Source organism: Suncus etruscus, chromosome 4 (assembly GCF_024139225.1).
Source record: "Suncus etruscus isolate mSunEtr1 chromosome 4, mSunEtr1.pri.cur, whole genome shotgun sequence".
Lineage (NCBI taxonomy): Eukaryota > Metazoa > Chordata > Mammalia > Eulipotyphla > Soricidae > Suncus > Suncus etruscus.
The window spans coordinates 6823653-6841042 of NC_064851.1; the positions used below are offsets into that span (position 1 = coordinate 6823653).

The window sequence follows — 17390 nt, forward strand, 5'->3', positions numbered from 1 at the left end:
AGAAATGATTTTGTGCCTGCTAAGGGTGCAACTTGGGGGTGGTGGATGGAGAGAAGGTCACACAGGTGGCGGGAACACTGAATGCCTGAGACAACTGTTTTAGGAGCGACTTTGCAAAACAAATGCAGTAGCAACAACAAGGAGAAACTTGCTGTTTCACTGGTGCTAATGGGTCACACAGGAGATGCTCCATTGCTCAGGGATGAATGACTCAGAATGTGGGGGCTGGACCCAGAAAAGCAAGCACCACCAAGCCTGAAAGCAGTGAGGTGTGTGCTGAAGTGTAAGCGCTGTTGGCCGCATCTCTCTCTGGCTTGTGGAGCCCCAATAGCAGAGCCTACAGCTCGCCGGAGCTCCTGGGTACAGCCTTCACCTGTGGGTGCATGGTCCTCTCTCTCCAGCCCCAATGACTGTTACCTGTATTTCCAAACACTGCAGCTACATCTGACTTTGAAGCCACAATTGGGTGTCTCTTCCAGTCCATTCAGTTCCAGTCTCTCACTCTCCAAGAAAGGTGTTGGGGCGTGCTATTCACGGTCACCCACAATCGACCCAGAAGAGCTGAAAAGAGCAGCGAAACCTTTGATTAAGCAATAATAAATGCCGGTTGCTGAAAATCTTGGTGTGATGTACTTGTGCTGATGAATGGTACGAAGTCTTGCAGAGCAGTAAGAAAACTCTTCCCAGTGCCCACACGTTATCTCAAGATGTTTTGTATTTGGAATTATATGGGACGACAGAATTATCACCCTACATGTGAACTTTCTATTTTATTTATTGTTCCTTGGATTTGACTGGATGCCAAACCCTGGTGTGCTCAAGGGCTCTTATCTCAATGCTTGGGAGAGAACTTGAAGGTTCTTTTTGCTTTTGGTTTTGGTTTTTGGGCCTCACCTGGTGGTATTCAGGTGTTACTCCTGATTCTGTGCTCAGGAAGAGCCCTGGCGGGCTCTAAGGATTATATGGAATGCTAGGGATTGAACCCAGGTTGGCCGTATCCAAGGCAAGTGCTCCAACTGCTGTGCTATAGCTCTGCCCCCGACCCCAAAGGTTCTTGAGGCACCATATGCAGTGCCTGGATGTAACCAGATTGGCTGCATGCCAGGTGGACACCTTATCTCCTATTTACTACATTTTCAGTTTTGCTACCCTTTAAGGTTTTTTTTTGTTTTTTTTTTTTTTGGTTTTTGGGTCACACCTGGCAGTGCTCAGGGGTTACTCTTGGCTGTCTGCTCAGAAATAGCTCCTGGCAGGCACAGGGGACCATATGGGACACCGGGATTCGAACCAACCACCTTTGGTCCTGGATCGGCTGCTTGCAAGGCAAACGCTGCTGTGCTATCTCTCCGGGCCCCCCTTTAAGTTTTAAGAGATTTTAAGAAATGTGCTTGTAAAGTTAAAAGAACAAATATATTCCTAGAATTTTCTCAAAAATCTCTTAAATCACAGATGCGCATTTCACCTTCTGTAAGCAGCTGATCTGCCGTCAATCAAATTCTTTTTAAAAATCACTGGAGTAGGGGCCGTGGGGGGAGCTGGAGAGATGGTGCAGGATGTTGGGTACTTGTTTTGCACATGGCCAACTGGGTTTGGTCCCTGGCACTTACTCTGCTCCCCTGAGCCCAACAGGCATGAACCCTGAGCACAGAGCTAGGAGTCAGCCTTGAGCACGCCTAGGTGTGGCCCCAAACCAAATCAAACCAAATTCATTATAACACTGGGATTTGTTTCTCATTCTCAGATTCATCTCCTTCAGTCTTCCTAGTATATAACGACCAATTGGTGTATTAAAATACTCCAATTTGGGGGCTAGAGAGATAGCACAGTGGTAGAGCATTTTGCCTTGCACACGGCCAACACGGGATGGACAGGGGTTTGATTCCCAGTATCCCATATGTTCCCTCAAGCCTGCCAGGAGTAACCCCTGAGTGCCGCTGGGTGTGGCCCCAAGACAAACAAAACAACAACAAAAAACCTTTGATTTTTAGTGATTAAAAAACCCTGTAATATTTTATTATATTTATATGTATATATTTTATTTTATTTTATTTATATGTAATAAAAATCGCAACACCAATTTTCCTATTTAGCATTTTAGAGCAGAATTGTTCATTACAGCCCAAGGTGAAGGCGACTTGGATGTCATCACCTGTGATGGCGAACGACTATCCTTCCACCAGGAAGAAGGAGGAGGAAGGAAGAGCTGGCAGGGCTCGGCCCAGGCTTACTGAGGGCTGTGTGAAAGCAAGTGACCCAAAGCCCAGAGTGGAGGCTCCGTCATATCACACAGACTATCTGGAGCAGGCCAAGTTATTGTGACAGGAGTTAACTTGTTTCAGGCGGCTGGGACGGTTGGAGGAACCAGGAGTGACAGCTAAAGGGCACATAGTATCTTGGGTGATACAAATGTTCTGGAATTAGTGTGATGGACACACAATTAAAATTAGACACATAAAATCTCCTATATTAAAATGATTCATTTTTGTCTGCCTCATAGGTGGATCGTGGGGGAGAGCAGGAGGGAAAGTGGGGACATTTGTGGTGGAAAATATGCTCTGATGAAAGGGTGTTGGACATTGTATGACTGAAACTCAATCATGAACAACTTTTATAAAAAAAAATGAAATAAAAACTGGGCCCGGAGAGATAGCACAGCGGCGTTTGCCTTGCAAGCAGCCGATCCAGGACCAAAGGTGGTTGGTTTGAATCCCGGTGTCCCATATGGTCCCCCATGCCTGCCAGGAGCTATTTCTGAGCAGACAGCCAAGAGTAACCCCTGAGCACCGCCGGGTGTGGCCCCCCCCAAAAAAAACTTTTATTAACAACCTTGTAACTGCAGCATTTAAAGTAATTAATTAAAAATATGCATTGTATGGCACATGTTTTCAACATAATATTTGAAACATTTTGAATGCCATTATTAAAAGTCAGCCTTGCAGAATAGATTGAGGAAAACATTGTAGGAGAGGAATAACGCTGTATCAGTCACTAAATTAAGCTGAGAAAATGGATCTTCTGAATTCAAGATGAAATTCCCACCACAGATTTTTAAAAATTGCAAATTAAAAAAGAAATTTAAATCAGTGTTCTATGCAGCTCAGAGAGCCAGGAGCCAAGTCTGGGGGTGGCTGAGGTGAGGAGGGTGGGCTCTACTCAGCCAGCTCTCCTGTCCTGGGATGCTGCAGCCCTGAGTTCTATGTAATTCCTCAATAGGCTGCCTGAAACTTGGAGTTCTCAAGGACACAGTGAGAGCCAGGCCACTTTCTCTGCTCCCACCCCTGTCTCAGGAAGCTTGTCCATTGTCCATCCATTGTCTGTTTCTGCATTTCCTTCATAGGCCAGAGGGAAGGGGAGGTCTGGAGCCTTTATGGGCCTGAAGGCTGGAGTTCTCAGCCTGAATAGCTCCACAGACGCCCCATTGCTGGAGTCAGGCCCACCCATGGGGCCAGTGCAAGGACAGAGCAAGAAATTGAGCTCCCAGCAGGAGGAAGAGAACAAAAGTTCATTTGCTTCCCCTTCAAAAATATTAGGAGAGCTGGGGATGCGGCTCAGTGAGCAAGGGAGTGCTGTGCAAGCATGGGTCCTGGGCCCACCCCCAACACACACACACACACACACACACACACACACACACACACACACACTAAATTAATCAATGCAATCTAACACACTAATTGTGGTTTCTGAGAGTGTGATGAAGCCTCGTCTTTTCAAAACCAAATGAAAAACACTCGACTCGAATCAACCTCATCATTCTTCTTTGTTTTCCTGCACCGGTGCCACACAAAACCAGGTCGATGCGTGGGATGGACAGAGCAAATTCCTATTCCAACTCCCTGCTGCAGAAATCTATTTACTATCATCTGGAGGATGAGCCCAGTATCAGACTGATAAGAACAGATACTGCACAAGGTCTTAGCCTGAGACTGAGAAGCCAGAATAAATTTTGCTCTGGGATGGGACTCAGAGGCAGCCACTAGCTTGCTTCCTTTTTTTTTTTTTTTTTCTTTAAAGTGGAGAGAGTAAAATAGCAAGTGACCTATGAGAAGAGTTTGAGCTGCAGGAAGAGAACTCAGGTGTTGTGTATGTAAACATTTCAATGGGATTATTATGTTATTGACCCTACCCTGATCGGTGATTGTGCCCTACCCTAGGGTGTGACCTGGTATTCTGCTCCCACCATTGGGTGGTACCTGATTCTGGGGTATAAAACAAGGGTCTGTGAAAGGCGAAGGGCTTTTTTCCTGGGGCCTATTCTGGGGCCTTTTGGCTTCGGCCTCTTCACGGAATAAAGAGCTGTTTTCTTCAGAAGCCTGACTGCCTGTTTGGTTTTCTTCCCGCCACATTCACCTCAGAACCGCCGGCTGAACAGGGTAACAGACTCGTGGTCCGAGCTAGAGGAGAAAGGCCTCATCCTCCATCCCTCCATCAGTCAACCCCATCAAGGGCTGACTTGCAACACTCGAGATGCAAAGGGAAGAGTGGAAGAAAGGGGAGGACTTTTCTCCAGTATCCATGGGGCAGTAGACGGGGTGGACATGCCCACTTTACTCAGGGAAATAGTCAAGTTCATTGTTGATGGCCTACCTTGCATATAGGCATATGCATATATATATATATATATATATTTCTTTTTTTTTTTTTTTTGGGGCCACACCCGGCGCTGCTCAGGGGTTACTCCTGGCTGTCTGCTCAGAAATAGTTCCTGGCAGGCACGGGGGACCATATGGGACACCGGGATTCGAACCAACCACCTTTGGTCCTGGATCGGCTGCTTGCAAGGCAAACACCGCTGTGCTATCTCTCCGGGCCCTTCTTCTTTTTTTTTAATCTGCCACTTTTCTGCTGCTGCTGAACTAGCCCTTTTTTTTTTTTTTTCTGTTGTTTTGTTTTGGTTTTGGGTCACATTTAACAGCGCTCAGGGGTTACTCCTGGCTCTAAGCTCAGAAATCGCTCCTGGCAGGCTCGGGGACCATATGGAATGCTAGGATTTGAACAAATGCCTTACCTCCAAGCTATCTCTCCTGCCCCTGAACTAGACCTTTTGACCCTTTGTGGGGACTAAGCAGTATCCTCAGGGACTTTATTTCAATTTTTTTTCTTGGAGCTTTTGGGCTTGGGGGCTGATGGGTCTGATGATGCAGGATAACGACTGAGAAATAGTTCACAAGCAGTCAAAGTTTCAGGGGATTTAGCTTGCTTTTATTCCATTGCCCCATCTCTGCTATGTGCAGCCTCGGTGCCATGTCTGCCTAACTCATCTCTTCTCCTGAGCTCTCTGCTGCCTCTCCACTCTGCCTTTTGCTGCTTCTCTCTCGCCTCCCCTCAAGCACTCTTTTTTTTTTTTTTTTTTAATTCAAAAACAGCCCACCCCTCTAGGTGTGGGTGAGTCTGATTCTCCAGGTGGGATTAACATCTCAGAAGAAGAGTTTGGGGAAACAGGAAGTTGGGGAAAGGGATACCTCAAAGAGGCTGCTTCCATCTCTATTCTTAGGAATCACTTCAGTGATGGGAAACTTCCTATATTACAAGCATGAGCCTCACTGGGGGAGCTCTTTGTCCAGGTGTTCTGGACTTCTCATGATTTTTTTCTTTCTAGGTAATAATATTCTGACAAAATTCTCCATCTTTTTCTTATCTTCTTGTTCGTATGAATTAGGATTATTTAAGGACTTAATAAATTCCGCACTTAGGATTCCATGGGTCTATTTCTATCATGTGTTTTCTCTCTTGTGTTTCTGAGCACTTGTTCATTTCCTGCCGAACCTTTGTTACTGGATGCCAAACATTTTGCATGAACAACTATAGCTTCTCTCGGGAAAGGGTCATGTTGTCTTCTAGAAGACAAAAGTAGCACAAGGCTTCCTTTGCTCCAAAGAAGTTGGTTTTCTGCATACTTTGCTTAAAAATGAATAAATGTGTAATTGAATCACTGCAAGATATACAGCTACAAAGTTGTTCAGAATTGGGTTTCAGTCACATAATATTTCTTTTTTTTTTTTTTTTGGGTTTTTGGGCCACACCCGGTAACGCTCAGGGGTTACTCCTGGCTATGTGCTCAGAAGTTGCTCCTGGCTTGGGGGACCATATGGGACACCGGGGGATCGAACCTCGGTTCGTCCAAGGCTAGCGCAGGCAAGGCAGGCACCTTACCTTCAGCGCCACCGCCCGGCCCAGTCACATAATATTTCAACACCCTTCATCAAGCTACATTTCCCATTTCTGATATCCCCAGTTTCTCTTCCCCCAAATCCCCCCCCCCCACTGCTTGCCTCTGTGGCGGTCATCTCTCTCTCTCTCTCTCTCTCTCTCTCTCTCTCTCTCTCTCTCTCTCTCTCTCTCCCCCCCCCCTCTCTTTCTCCTCTCCTCTCCTCTCCTTGCATTCTGAGGGCTTTTCTATTTCTGGTTTGTCTTTGCTCCACAGTGCAGTGCTCATGTCCAGGGTATAGACTGTCAGGAGTCCCAAGTGAGAAGCTGAAATATTTAGCATATTCCCTACAATCGAGCATATTCTGAATGACCTCAGGAGTACCAAATAGGAAACCCAAGAACTCTGTCCCCACATGTTTATCAGAGACCCTGCTTGGCCACTGGCCACTTTGTTTCATGGCGACTCATGAAAAACACATAGAGCTTAGCAGTCAGCCACTGCTTGCAGAAGAAATTCCACCAAGGCTGTGAGTACCCTAGTTCCCTGTGACTGACCCCCCTCTGGGACCTGAGTCCCTGGGAATCCATAAACTCCACCCTGGCCTCTGAGCTCCAGAACCCCACCTACTGCCTTTTCTGTAATGACTTTAAAGAGAAAGCTTGATCATGAAGCAGGAGGACAGCCAGCAACCTGAACTCCCCACACACTTATCATTCAGTATAAATAAGATTGCAGCCCTTTTAATGTTTTATAAAGAGAGGAAAAGGAAGAGATCCCTAAACTCTTTATCATTCAATATAAATAAGATTGCAGCTCTTTAAATGTTTTATAAAGAGAGTAAAAAGAGTTTCCTTAACTCTTTTTCAATTAGTCTCTGATTCTTTTATTTATGTATTTATTTAATTTGGTTTTGGGGCCTAACCATGCAGTGCTCAGGGATCACTCCTGACCATGTGCTCAGAAATTACTCCTGGTAGGCTGGGGGACCATATGGGATGACGGGAATTGACCCTTAGGTTGGTTGCATGCAAGGCAAAAGTCCTTCCGGCTGTGCTATTGCTCTAGCCCTTACATGGTCTTTTTAAAATGGGTGAGTACACACATATACATACATGTACACACATCTGTACACATGTGTAAACATTGTATTGCATTAGTGTGTATACCAGCATACATAAAAAAACTTTCCCATTTGATCTCCTGATAACGAACCTAAATGTTTACCAAGTGCTTTTAAAATCATTTTATTTTTATTTGGGGGAGCTGGGAATCATTCTCAGTGATCCTCAGCCAATCAGGATGGCTATTCTGTGCTAGGGTCCAAGGATATGGTACTCTAGACCCTGCAGTGTACTGTGAGCCCCCAAAGTCAAGCCAGCTGTGCACAGGGGCTCCCAAGGTTGCCCCCCCCACTATGTTCTGGAGGAGGTGTTTGTTGTTGGGTATCCAGCCTGCTCCGGCAGGTACCTAACTGTGGTTCTTTCTTTCCACCCCCAAGAAACTCTTGTTTCATTCTGGTTCCTTCTTTTTGGCTCCATCCCCAAACTGCTCATTGCCTGGCAGCTATAGACAGCTCATCCCATGGTGCTGAGGTCAGGCTAGTTCCTGATGATGAAGAGCACATTCCAGGGGTGATGAACCTGCCCACTGTCAATGGCCACCAGATGGGAAGGGAGAGGAGAGCAAAAACAATCAAAGGGGAGAAGAGAAAAGGAAATGAAAAAAGCTTCAGAAAAGCTGGTTTTTCCCAGATGTTTTCTTTGGCTGTATTTTGCTTTTTTGAAATTAAATAAATTCTTAAAGGGCCAGAGTGATAGCACAGTGGGGAAGGTGTTTGCCTTACCCGAAGCTAACTTGGTTTGGTCCCCAGCATCTCCTATGGTCCCCCAACCCTGCCAGGAATAATTCCTGAGCACAGAGACAGGAGGAACCCCTGAGTACCACAGGGTATGGCCCAAACAAAAGAAGCAAAACAAAAAAAAAAACAAAAAAAATTTGTTAATTGAATCCCTGTGAGATAGTTACAAAGTTGTTCACGATGAAGTTTCAGTCATACAATGTCCTACACTCGTCCCTTCACCAGAGCACACTTCCTGCCACCAATGTCTCCAATTTTCCTTCTGTTGCTTCCCCACCCTGTCCTACCCACTGCTTGCTTTTATAGCAGATCTCTTCCTCTTCCTCCTCTGTTGAATTAATTATTAATTATATAGTCCTTGAGGTGGATGGATGGTAGATGGTGGTGCCTTTCTCAGCTTGACCTGGCACCTGTCTGCTGGTCTGTAGGTAAGGGATGATGGCGAAGAAATGATACACAGCAGTCAGTTGAAGCAGGAGACATCCAGCTTTCTTACAAGGCCCTAACAGCCATGTGCCTCTACCAGGGGTCTCAAACTCGCCACGGGCCGAAAACGGTCCTCCGTACAACATTTTGTGGCCCTGCCCTAGAGGAATCTTTTTTTGTTTTGTTTTGTTTTAGTTGTTTGGGTCACACCCCCCAATGTTCAAGGCTTACTACTGACTTTGCACTCAAGGATCACCCCAACTTTGCCTCCTGCGGCTCCCAGGTAAATTGAGTTTGAGACCCCTCTTTCTTGTCCCTCTGCATTCATGCTTTCTCTTGTCTTCCTTACTGCATCTCCCTCTCCCCTCCCCTCAGGCAACCCCTTAAATTACCAACCACAGACCCCTCTGAGCTGTGGGAGGGTCTGACCTCCCAGGTGAGATTGGCATATGGCAGGGGGGGTGGTGGGGGAGAGGGGAGGGGTTTAATATGCTTCCTCCTCCTTTTTCTTCTCTTCTCTCTTTTATTTGTTGTTGTTGGTGGTATTTTTTTTGGGGGGGTCACACCCGGCAGCACTCAGGGGTTACTTCTGGCTCTATGCTCAGAAATAGCTCCTGGCAGGCTCGGGGACCATATGGGATGCCAGAATTTGAACCACTGTCCTTCTGCACGCAAGGCAAATGCCTTACCTCCATGCTATCTCTCCAGCCCCCCCCCACCCCCTTTAAACACTGGTTTGCAATATTGTTTTTGAAGGGGTAGTACAGTGCAGACACCTTTCCTCCCTTCAGCACCCAGCTTTTGTTAGGCTGGTTTGCATCTGAGTAGAGGCTCATGTCTAGGAACTCACACCCTAACTCACCATCTGGACTCCCCATTACAGCCTCAGTCTATGGACTCAAAATCTCTGGACTCATCATCTCTAGACTCACTGTCTCTGGACTCACTATCTCTGAACTCATCATCTCACACGTCACCTGCTTGCGGTGGAGGATCTAAGGTTCTCTCTGTCCAACTGAACAGCATCAGATGCTGCTGCTTCTGGTTGTCCTTGCTGACCAGCACTGCCTTCAAGGGGTCAGAGGCACTGAGCGGGGAGAGGCATGAAGGGTCTCCCTGCAGGGCCGCTGATGGAAACTAGAACCCAGCTCGGCTGCCTTTCCTTGCATGTTGACAGACTCATCTGCACCCAGTGACCCGAAGGCCTGCCCAGCTGTCAATGCTTCCAAGTGTTCTGCCACGGTTTGCTTTTCAGAGGGTGTCCTCCAGAGGATTCCTGGGACATTATCTGTTGTACCAGAGCCTGAAATAATCTTATAGGGCTCTACAATGGGGAATATTTGAAGTAGCCTTCCAGTTCATTACCGGTTTGCTATTTGTACCAACATTTCATTTCTTTTACACAACCGCGTTTAGGGAACCTCTGTAAAATAACAAGTAGGCACTGCTATTGAGAAAAATAAACCCAAAATGTCCCTTTTTAAATCCATTCCAATGTGAAGAGTTTGTAGTTCTTATGCCCTCACAGGATTCGCTCCATTTCTCCATTCCTACTACGTTTCTATCCTGCCTATTTAAAGTACACACAATCTATAACTGATGCATTAGTCATCTGGTAGCTGCATTTCTCTCTCTCCTCCCTGAAGCACTAGGCAAGGAAAGCTTCAAATAACTTGTCTTTAAATATTTCTCTCTTCACCCACTAATCTGTCTCTGAAACCACTATATTTTTAGTTCCTCCAATTTTTCAGCCTTTTACAAGATAAATTAGAGAAAAGATGCCATATCATACTGGTCTATCCTTACAGAACCACCAGTGACTAAAACAGTCTCCTCTCCCTCCAAACATAAGAACATTTTCCTGTCCCAGTGTCTATGTAGATAGACACTGAAAGAAAAATCACCGTGTTAGGTGGTAGCCAGATTTTAACAAAGCCTTTGTCTCCTTGGGACCAGCATGAGATAGTTCCACAGAACCTTTGTGATGATTTATATAAAACTGAATTTTCATCAAGTTGTGGGGGGCGCAAGGGCCATATGATTCATTCATTGATATAACCTAAAATAGGAGTGCCTGAAATATGACCAACAATAGCTTCACAAACAGAAGAAATTAGAGAGATTACAAAAAAAGGAAATTTAAGGTGGTCTGATAAAGAACTAGCAATTGAATTTATGAATACAAATGGCCATCAACATTCTCAGAGTCCAGCTGACCTGCAGAAAGTCGGTGGAAGTTGGTGATGAAGAGAAAGAGCGTAGCTGGCAGGAGACAGAGAAGGAATTAGAGACAGAAACAAGCAAGCAGGACAAGAAATACAGGGCATAGCTGTTGTTTGTTTGGTTGGTTGGTTTGGGCGCCACACTCAACAGTGCTCAGGGGTTACTCCTGGCTCTGTGCTTAGAAATCACTCTAGGCAGGAACAGGGGAGCCATAGGGGAGCCTATGCCGGGTATTGAATTGAGTTCGGCCACATGCAAGGCAAACCCCCTCCCCACTGTGCTGTTGCTCTGGACCCAGGGCATAGTTTTTAAAGCTCACAGAAGATCAGCAGGGGTGTTGGTGATGGATGGAAAAACTGTCAGTGCTTCCCCCATGCTCTAGCCTGACACCCCTCAGGATACGTTTTTATATGCCATCCATATCCTGCCCAGCTCTGAGTCGCTCCCTTGGTTCTAAAAGCCTTTCTTACCAGTTTTCCCCAAGACAAGAGCTGCTACCATGGTCTGAGCAACAGCACAGCAGGGAGGGCATTTGCCTTGCACGTAGCCAACTGGGTTCGATCCCCAGCATCCCATCATGTCCCCTGAGCATGCTGGAAATTATTTCTGAGTGAGGAGCCAGGAATTAACCACTGAGCCTCTCTAGGTGTGGCCTCCAAACCCAGAGCTGCCAGCACAGCTCCAAGTGGGTGTTGATTCAGGACAGTCACACCTGGTGGCATCTCCTAGGAACCCCATTTCCCCTCAGCCCCAAATGGAAATTTCCATCTTTCATTCTCGGTTCACGCACTCCCTCCCTTCTTGACACAGCTTCCCTGATTCTTCTCACCCCATCTGTGGCTCCATCTCCTCACAGCTCATTTGGGTAGGATTTGACCACCTCATCTCCCATACCCAAGCAAGCCTGGCCTCCAAAGAGATGCTGGAGGATTGACAGGACCGGTTGAAGCACAGGACAAAGATGAGGAAATGACCTTGTTTTCCCACATTGAAATAGATGAACTACTTAATAAGGATGAGAGGAAATAAATTTGGCAGCGAGAAAAAAATTCCAAAAGTTACATATGATCAAGCCTTTTTTTCTAGCTGGTTAATGGGTCTCTTAATATGTTAATAGATTCCTAGTCAAACACTAGAAGCTCAGTATTACAAAGTGCCTGTGTGTATGGTCATATGGCAGTAAAAAGCATTCCTTAACAGTGAATTTTAGCCAAATGTCGTTTTGTCCATTTATTTATCTAACGGTTGTGGGACCACATCTGGCACTGCTCGGGGGCTGTGTGGTTCTAGCAGGGATCCTCAACCTTGTTAAACAGGGGGCCAGTTCACTGTCCCTCAGATCATTGGAGGGTCTGACTATAGTAAAAACAAAACTTATGAACGAATTCTTATGCACACTGCATATATCTTATTTTGCAATGAAGAAACAAAACAGACACAAATATAATATGTGGCCCGCAGGCCATAGTTTGAGGACCACTGTCTAGAGATTGAGCTCAGGACCTTGTAACTGTGAGCACACATGCCTACCACTTCGGCCATACTCCTGGTTCCTTCCATCAAATATTTTAAAGTTTGGGGGGTTGGAGAGATAGTACAGTTGGCAAGGCACTTGCCTTATATGCAATTCACTCTAGGCTGCCAGCAGTGATTCCTGTGTGCAGCCAGAAGTAAGCCCTGAGCATCACCAGATGTGGCCCGAAAGTCTTCAGTAAATACATAAATAAATATATATGCACCATATTTTTGCTCTATAAAATGCTCCTGACCATAACACGCTCATAGTTTTTAGATGCTCTCCTCCCTTGCACTCAGGCTTCAGCTCCAGGGTGCATTCACTCCATAAGATGCATCTTTTTTTGGGAAAAAGTGTCTTATGGTATGAAAAATATGGTAAATATATATTTATATGTTAATATAAATATATAAAATACACATAAATAAATATATACATATACGTATGCATTTATATATATAAACACCTCCATTTCACATATGAGAAGACTAGGGGAGTGTTTTCCTATAATAAAATTATCTTCAATTTTTCGTACGACATACACTGTGATAATTCAGTCTAACAATGACTCTCCTAAAGAAAATAGTTGTGATAATACTTAATCTAAATCTCAGAATTGGGAAGTAGAAATCCATGTGCACAGTCGTCATTTAACTCATTAGTACAAAAATTTGCAAATGTCAAAAGAAGAACAAAAGATGTGAAAATTCCAGGAACTAAGCAGACTTTCTGTCAACACTCTTCTTCAGTGTCCCAGCAGGAAGAGAATGGAACCTTCTGTTGCTTCCACTAAAGACAAAACAAAACAATCTTACTGCTTAACTTAACCTTTTTCAGTGAGGGAAATACTATGGTCCAAAAGAAGCAAGCATGGGGACACTTAAAACACTTAGCTTGGGGCTGGCGTGATAGCACAAGAAGGAGGGAGTTTGCCCTGCATGTGGCTGACCCAGGTTTGATCTCCAGCATCCCATATGGTCCCCCGAGCCAGGAATAATTTCTGAGTACAGAGCCAGGAGTAACCCTTGAACACTGTTTCCACCCCCCAAAAAATCTATAAACTAAAAATAAAATAAAACAGCAACAGTCATCCTAAAAGCACAGTAAATTATCGAAGGGAGAAATGTTTACCAAGAGAGAATGCTAAAGAGACCAGAAGGTTCTAGAAAGCAAGTGGGCCCGAGTGTCTTTGCCATCAGCCCTGCTTTTTCTCCTGCTTTCTGTACAATCTGCCAGATGAGTCCTTTTCCTTTCAGTCACTTCTGTAATGATTTATGGTTCACATTAAAAATCCTTCGGAAACTCCCACTGTTTCAGGGACTCAGTCTAAATTCCTGGGGTTTTTAAGGCCACCCACTGCTTCTTTTCTGTGAAGACTCGACAGGACACGGCCCTCAGGCAGGCCCTTCTTTCTGTGCCTGCACACGCCAGGTACAGTCAAGCTGTTTCATCTTCATTCTCCGGGTTAAATCCATATTTCTTTATGGCTATTGAATCCTCACCCTGTGTCCTGACCCCCAAACCTTCCCACCTCCTTCTCTAGTTAAGTCCCACTGATTTCTTGAGGCCCATCTCAGGCAAGTACGGTGTCTGACAGAAATTTTCAACTCTGTCTTTTATTCCAGATGAATCCTTCCCTTCTCTGAAATGTTTATTTCTGTAAGGATTAATGATTCTATGCAGTATAAAAGCCTGCCACACATTCTATTGGGTTCCAGTATTCCTTTTTGTTTGCTTTGTTTTGTTTATTTTGGCTGCACCCAAGCAGTGCTCAGGGCTTACTGCTGACTCTGAACTCAGGGATCACTCTCATGAGACTTGGGGGCCACCCTCTGTAGTGCTGGGGATCATAGGAGTGAAAGCACAGATGGGAGTGCGTTTCCCTTGCATGCTGTCGACCCAGGTTCAATCCTTGGCATCCTTGAACCTGCCAGGAGTAATTTCTGAGTAAAGAGCCAGGAGTAAGCACCATCCTGAGCACTGCTGAGTGAGGCCCCCAAACAAAAATAAAACAAAACAGGCTGGAGTAGAGAGAGATACTTATCACAAGCTTGACCTGCTTGTGACCAGCCAGGTTCAATCCCCAGCACCCCATATTATTCCCTTGAGCCTCACCAGGGATTCCAGCCAATGTTGCCCATTAGAAGGATGCTGCAGGACTGGTCCCTTTCCTCTGTCTACCCTCCTCCCCCTAGTGATTGATTAACCCAAGTCCCAACTGGGAGTAAGAAGGTTCCTGCTCAGCCTCTTCTCATGGTGCTGTTTGGCCTGTTTTCCCAATCAACTGAGGCTCTGGAGTCTTGGTCTTCCACTTGAGTCACCCAGAGTCCAGATTCTATTATATCTTATCCTGGCCGCTGAGTTTCTTCTGTACAGCACAGCTATACTGACCTTGCAAATGACAATTCAATTATGTGACCTTGTCACACTGCCAACAGACTGTGACTGCCACAGTCTAAGTGAGTCCCCATCACCTCTTTGGCCTTATCCACATTATCCTCCTTCAAACGGCTGATCCTACTCTACCAAATTCAGACCATCAGTGAATGACGCTTTGTCACTGTCAGGTCTCACTTGTATGGTCCCTTTTGCCTGGTCTGTTTTTCTTCTTCCTCTAATCTAACCAGATTCCAACCTCAGGGTTCTGTCCCCGAGGACTCACATGATCCTGGCCCCATGGTTTTGTTCATGCTGTTCCCTGGTCCATTAATCCTAGCTGCCTTCCCTACCAAAAATGGGTTGTTCCAAACTCAGCCTCCTTCCAACACTACCTTCCTCCTTTGTGGAATCCTGTCTTCATCCTTAGATTAAAAAGAAATCCTATTTTTCTTCCTTTTTTCCCCCATAATATAATGTGAATGTATTTTCTACTTTTGTTCATCGTTTCATTGATTATATGACAAATATGTGATAAACAATAGCTGCATTAAGTACACAGATTTGGACCACACTCTTCTAAGTAGCATGAACAGCAGTAAACAAGTCACAGACTCTGCCTATCACCTCTAATGGACCAGACCCCTCTTTAGGGCACACATTCAGTCTAACTGTTCATTCCCTGTTTGCTGAGCAGAAACTCTACTATCATTGCAGAAATGTAGGCCCAGTGAACCATTATTGGAAGAACCAGTTAAGAAAAAGAGACTTAAGTATTCCTTTAATTAGTACTTCCTTATGTAGTACTGACACTTAGTACTGATATGTAGTACTTTTTTACTGAGTACTTGTCACCCCTCTCAAGGCTAAATGCTAATTTTACCTGATGGTCAGACCAGCCCACATCTGGGAGGGGTCTATGGAAGGTAACAGAGGGGTTATGTGAGGGGTGAAAAGGGGATTCAGAGGGAGATTCTGCACAAAAAGCCTCAGAAGGAGGCAGGGGTAGAGAGCAAGCAGAATTAAATGTGGGGCAGCAGCAGAGAGGCTGCTTAAAAGGTTAGTTTAGAAGCCACACATGGTGGCTAGGGCCTTTAATAAAGTTTCATGTCTCCTAAAATCTGACTGCTGTGGGTCATTTCCTCGCTGCTACCCTGAACCTGCAGACCCGCTGGCCGGAAGGGGTTGCAAGTGCTGGCCCGGCTGAGAAAGGATCCACCATCATCCAGCCCCATCAAGGAATCTTATTAATTTAATTGATACTTCAGTACTGACATATAGATTCGTCTATGTGTCAGTTGACTCGAATTACACCATAAGGCCACTTGTGATTTCCTGGGGCTTCTATGAGACAGGCTCATCCGAGGGGATGAGGATAGTACAGCGGTGGACTTTGGTCTCCCAGAAAGAGCATTGGTTTCCTGCATTTTTTTTTTTTATAAAACAGGAAGGGGGCCAAAGCAATAGTGCAGCAGTAGGGTGTTTGCCTTGCACACAGTTGACCCAGGATGGACCTGGGTTCAATCTCCAGCATCCCATATGGTCCTCCAAACCAGGAGCGATTTCTGAGTGCATAGCCAGGAGTAACCCTGAGCGCCCCAAAACAAAAGAAAGAAAGAAAGAAAGAAAGAAAGAAAGAAAGAAAGAAAGAAAAGAAAGAAGAAAGAAAAGAAAGAAAGAAGAAAGAAAGAAAGAAAGAAAGAAAGGAGGAAGGAGGGAGAGGGGGAGAGAGAGAGAAAGAAAGAAAGAAGAAAGAAAGAAAGAAAGAAAGGAGGGAGGGAGGGAGAGAGAGAAGAAGAAAGAAAGAAAGAAAGAAAGAAAGAAAGAAAGAAAGAAAGAAAGAAAGAAAGAAAGAAAGAAAGAAAGAGTGCTCGCTTCGGCAGCACATATACTAAAATTGGAACGATACAGAGAAGATTAGCATGGCCCCTGCGCAAGGATGACACGCAAATTAGTGAAGCGTTCCATATTTTTGAGAAATATAAAAAGCAAAAAAGTTAAAATTAAAAAAAAGAAAAAAGAAAGAAAGAAAGAAAGAAAAAGAAAGAAAGGAGGGAGGGAGGGAGAGAGAAGAAAGAAAGAAAGAAAGAAAGAAAAGAAGAAAGAAAAGAAAGAAAGAAAGAGAAAAGAAAGAAAGAAAGAAAAGAAAGAAAGAAAGAGAAAGAAGAAAGATAAGAAAGAAAGAAAGAAAAGAAAGAAAAAAGAAGAAAGAAAGAGGGCCCGGAGAGATAGCACAGCGGCGTTTGCCTTGCAAGCAGCCGATCCAGGGACTAAAGGTGGTTGGTTCGAATTTCCCGGTGTCCCATATGGTCCCCGTGCCTGCCAGGAGCTATTTCTGAGCAGACAGCAGGAGTAACCCTGAGCACCGCTGGGAGTGGCCCAAAAACCAAAAAAAAAAAAAAAAAAAAGAAAGAAAGAAAGAAAGAAAGAAAGAAAGAAAGAGAAAGAGAGAGAAGAAAGAAAGAAAGAGAAAGAAAGAAAGAAAGAAGAAAGAAAGAAAGAAAGAAAAAGAAAGAAAGAAAGAAAAAGAAAGAAAGGAAGAAAAAGAAAGAAAGAAAGAAAGAAAAAAAGAAAGAAAAAGAAGAAGAAAGAAAGAAAGAAAGAAGAAAGAAGAAAAAGAAAAGAAGAAAGAGAAGAAAGAAAGAAAGAAAGAAAGAAAGAAAGAAAGAAAGAAAGAAAGAAAGAAAGAAAGAAAGAAAGAAAGAAAGAAAGAAAGAAAAAGACGACTTGGGGGCTGGGGCCAAGTGTCCTTGGTGGGAAATAAAATAAGGACAGAACTAAATATCCAAGCCAAAGTCAATGACAATAGAAACAAGGGACCTAAACTTTAACCATCTAAA

General features: G+C 44.7%; 1 non-coding gene and 1 pseudogene across 1 annotated transcript; one reads left to right on the forward strand and one right to left on the reverse strand.

The window, feature by feature from the left end:
* Positions 1-3763: 3763 nt before the first annotated feature.
* Positions 3764-3938, reverse strand: LOC126008173 (uncharacterized; annotated as a pseudogene).
* Positions 3939-16417: 12479 nt separating this feature from the next.
* On the forward strand, positions 16418-16524 carry LOC126008237 (U6 spliceosomal RNA). The gene has a single exon (XR_007495578.1). It is a non-coding gene; the product is annotated as a U6 spliceosomal RNA (small nuclear RNA).
* Positions 16525-17390: the final 866 nt, after the last annotated feature.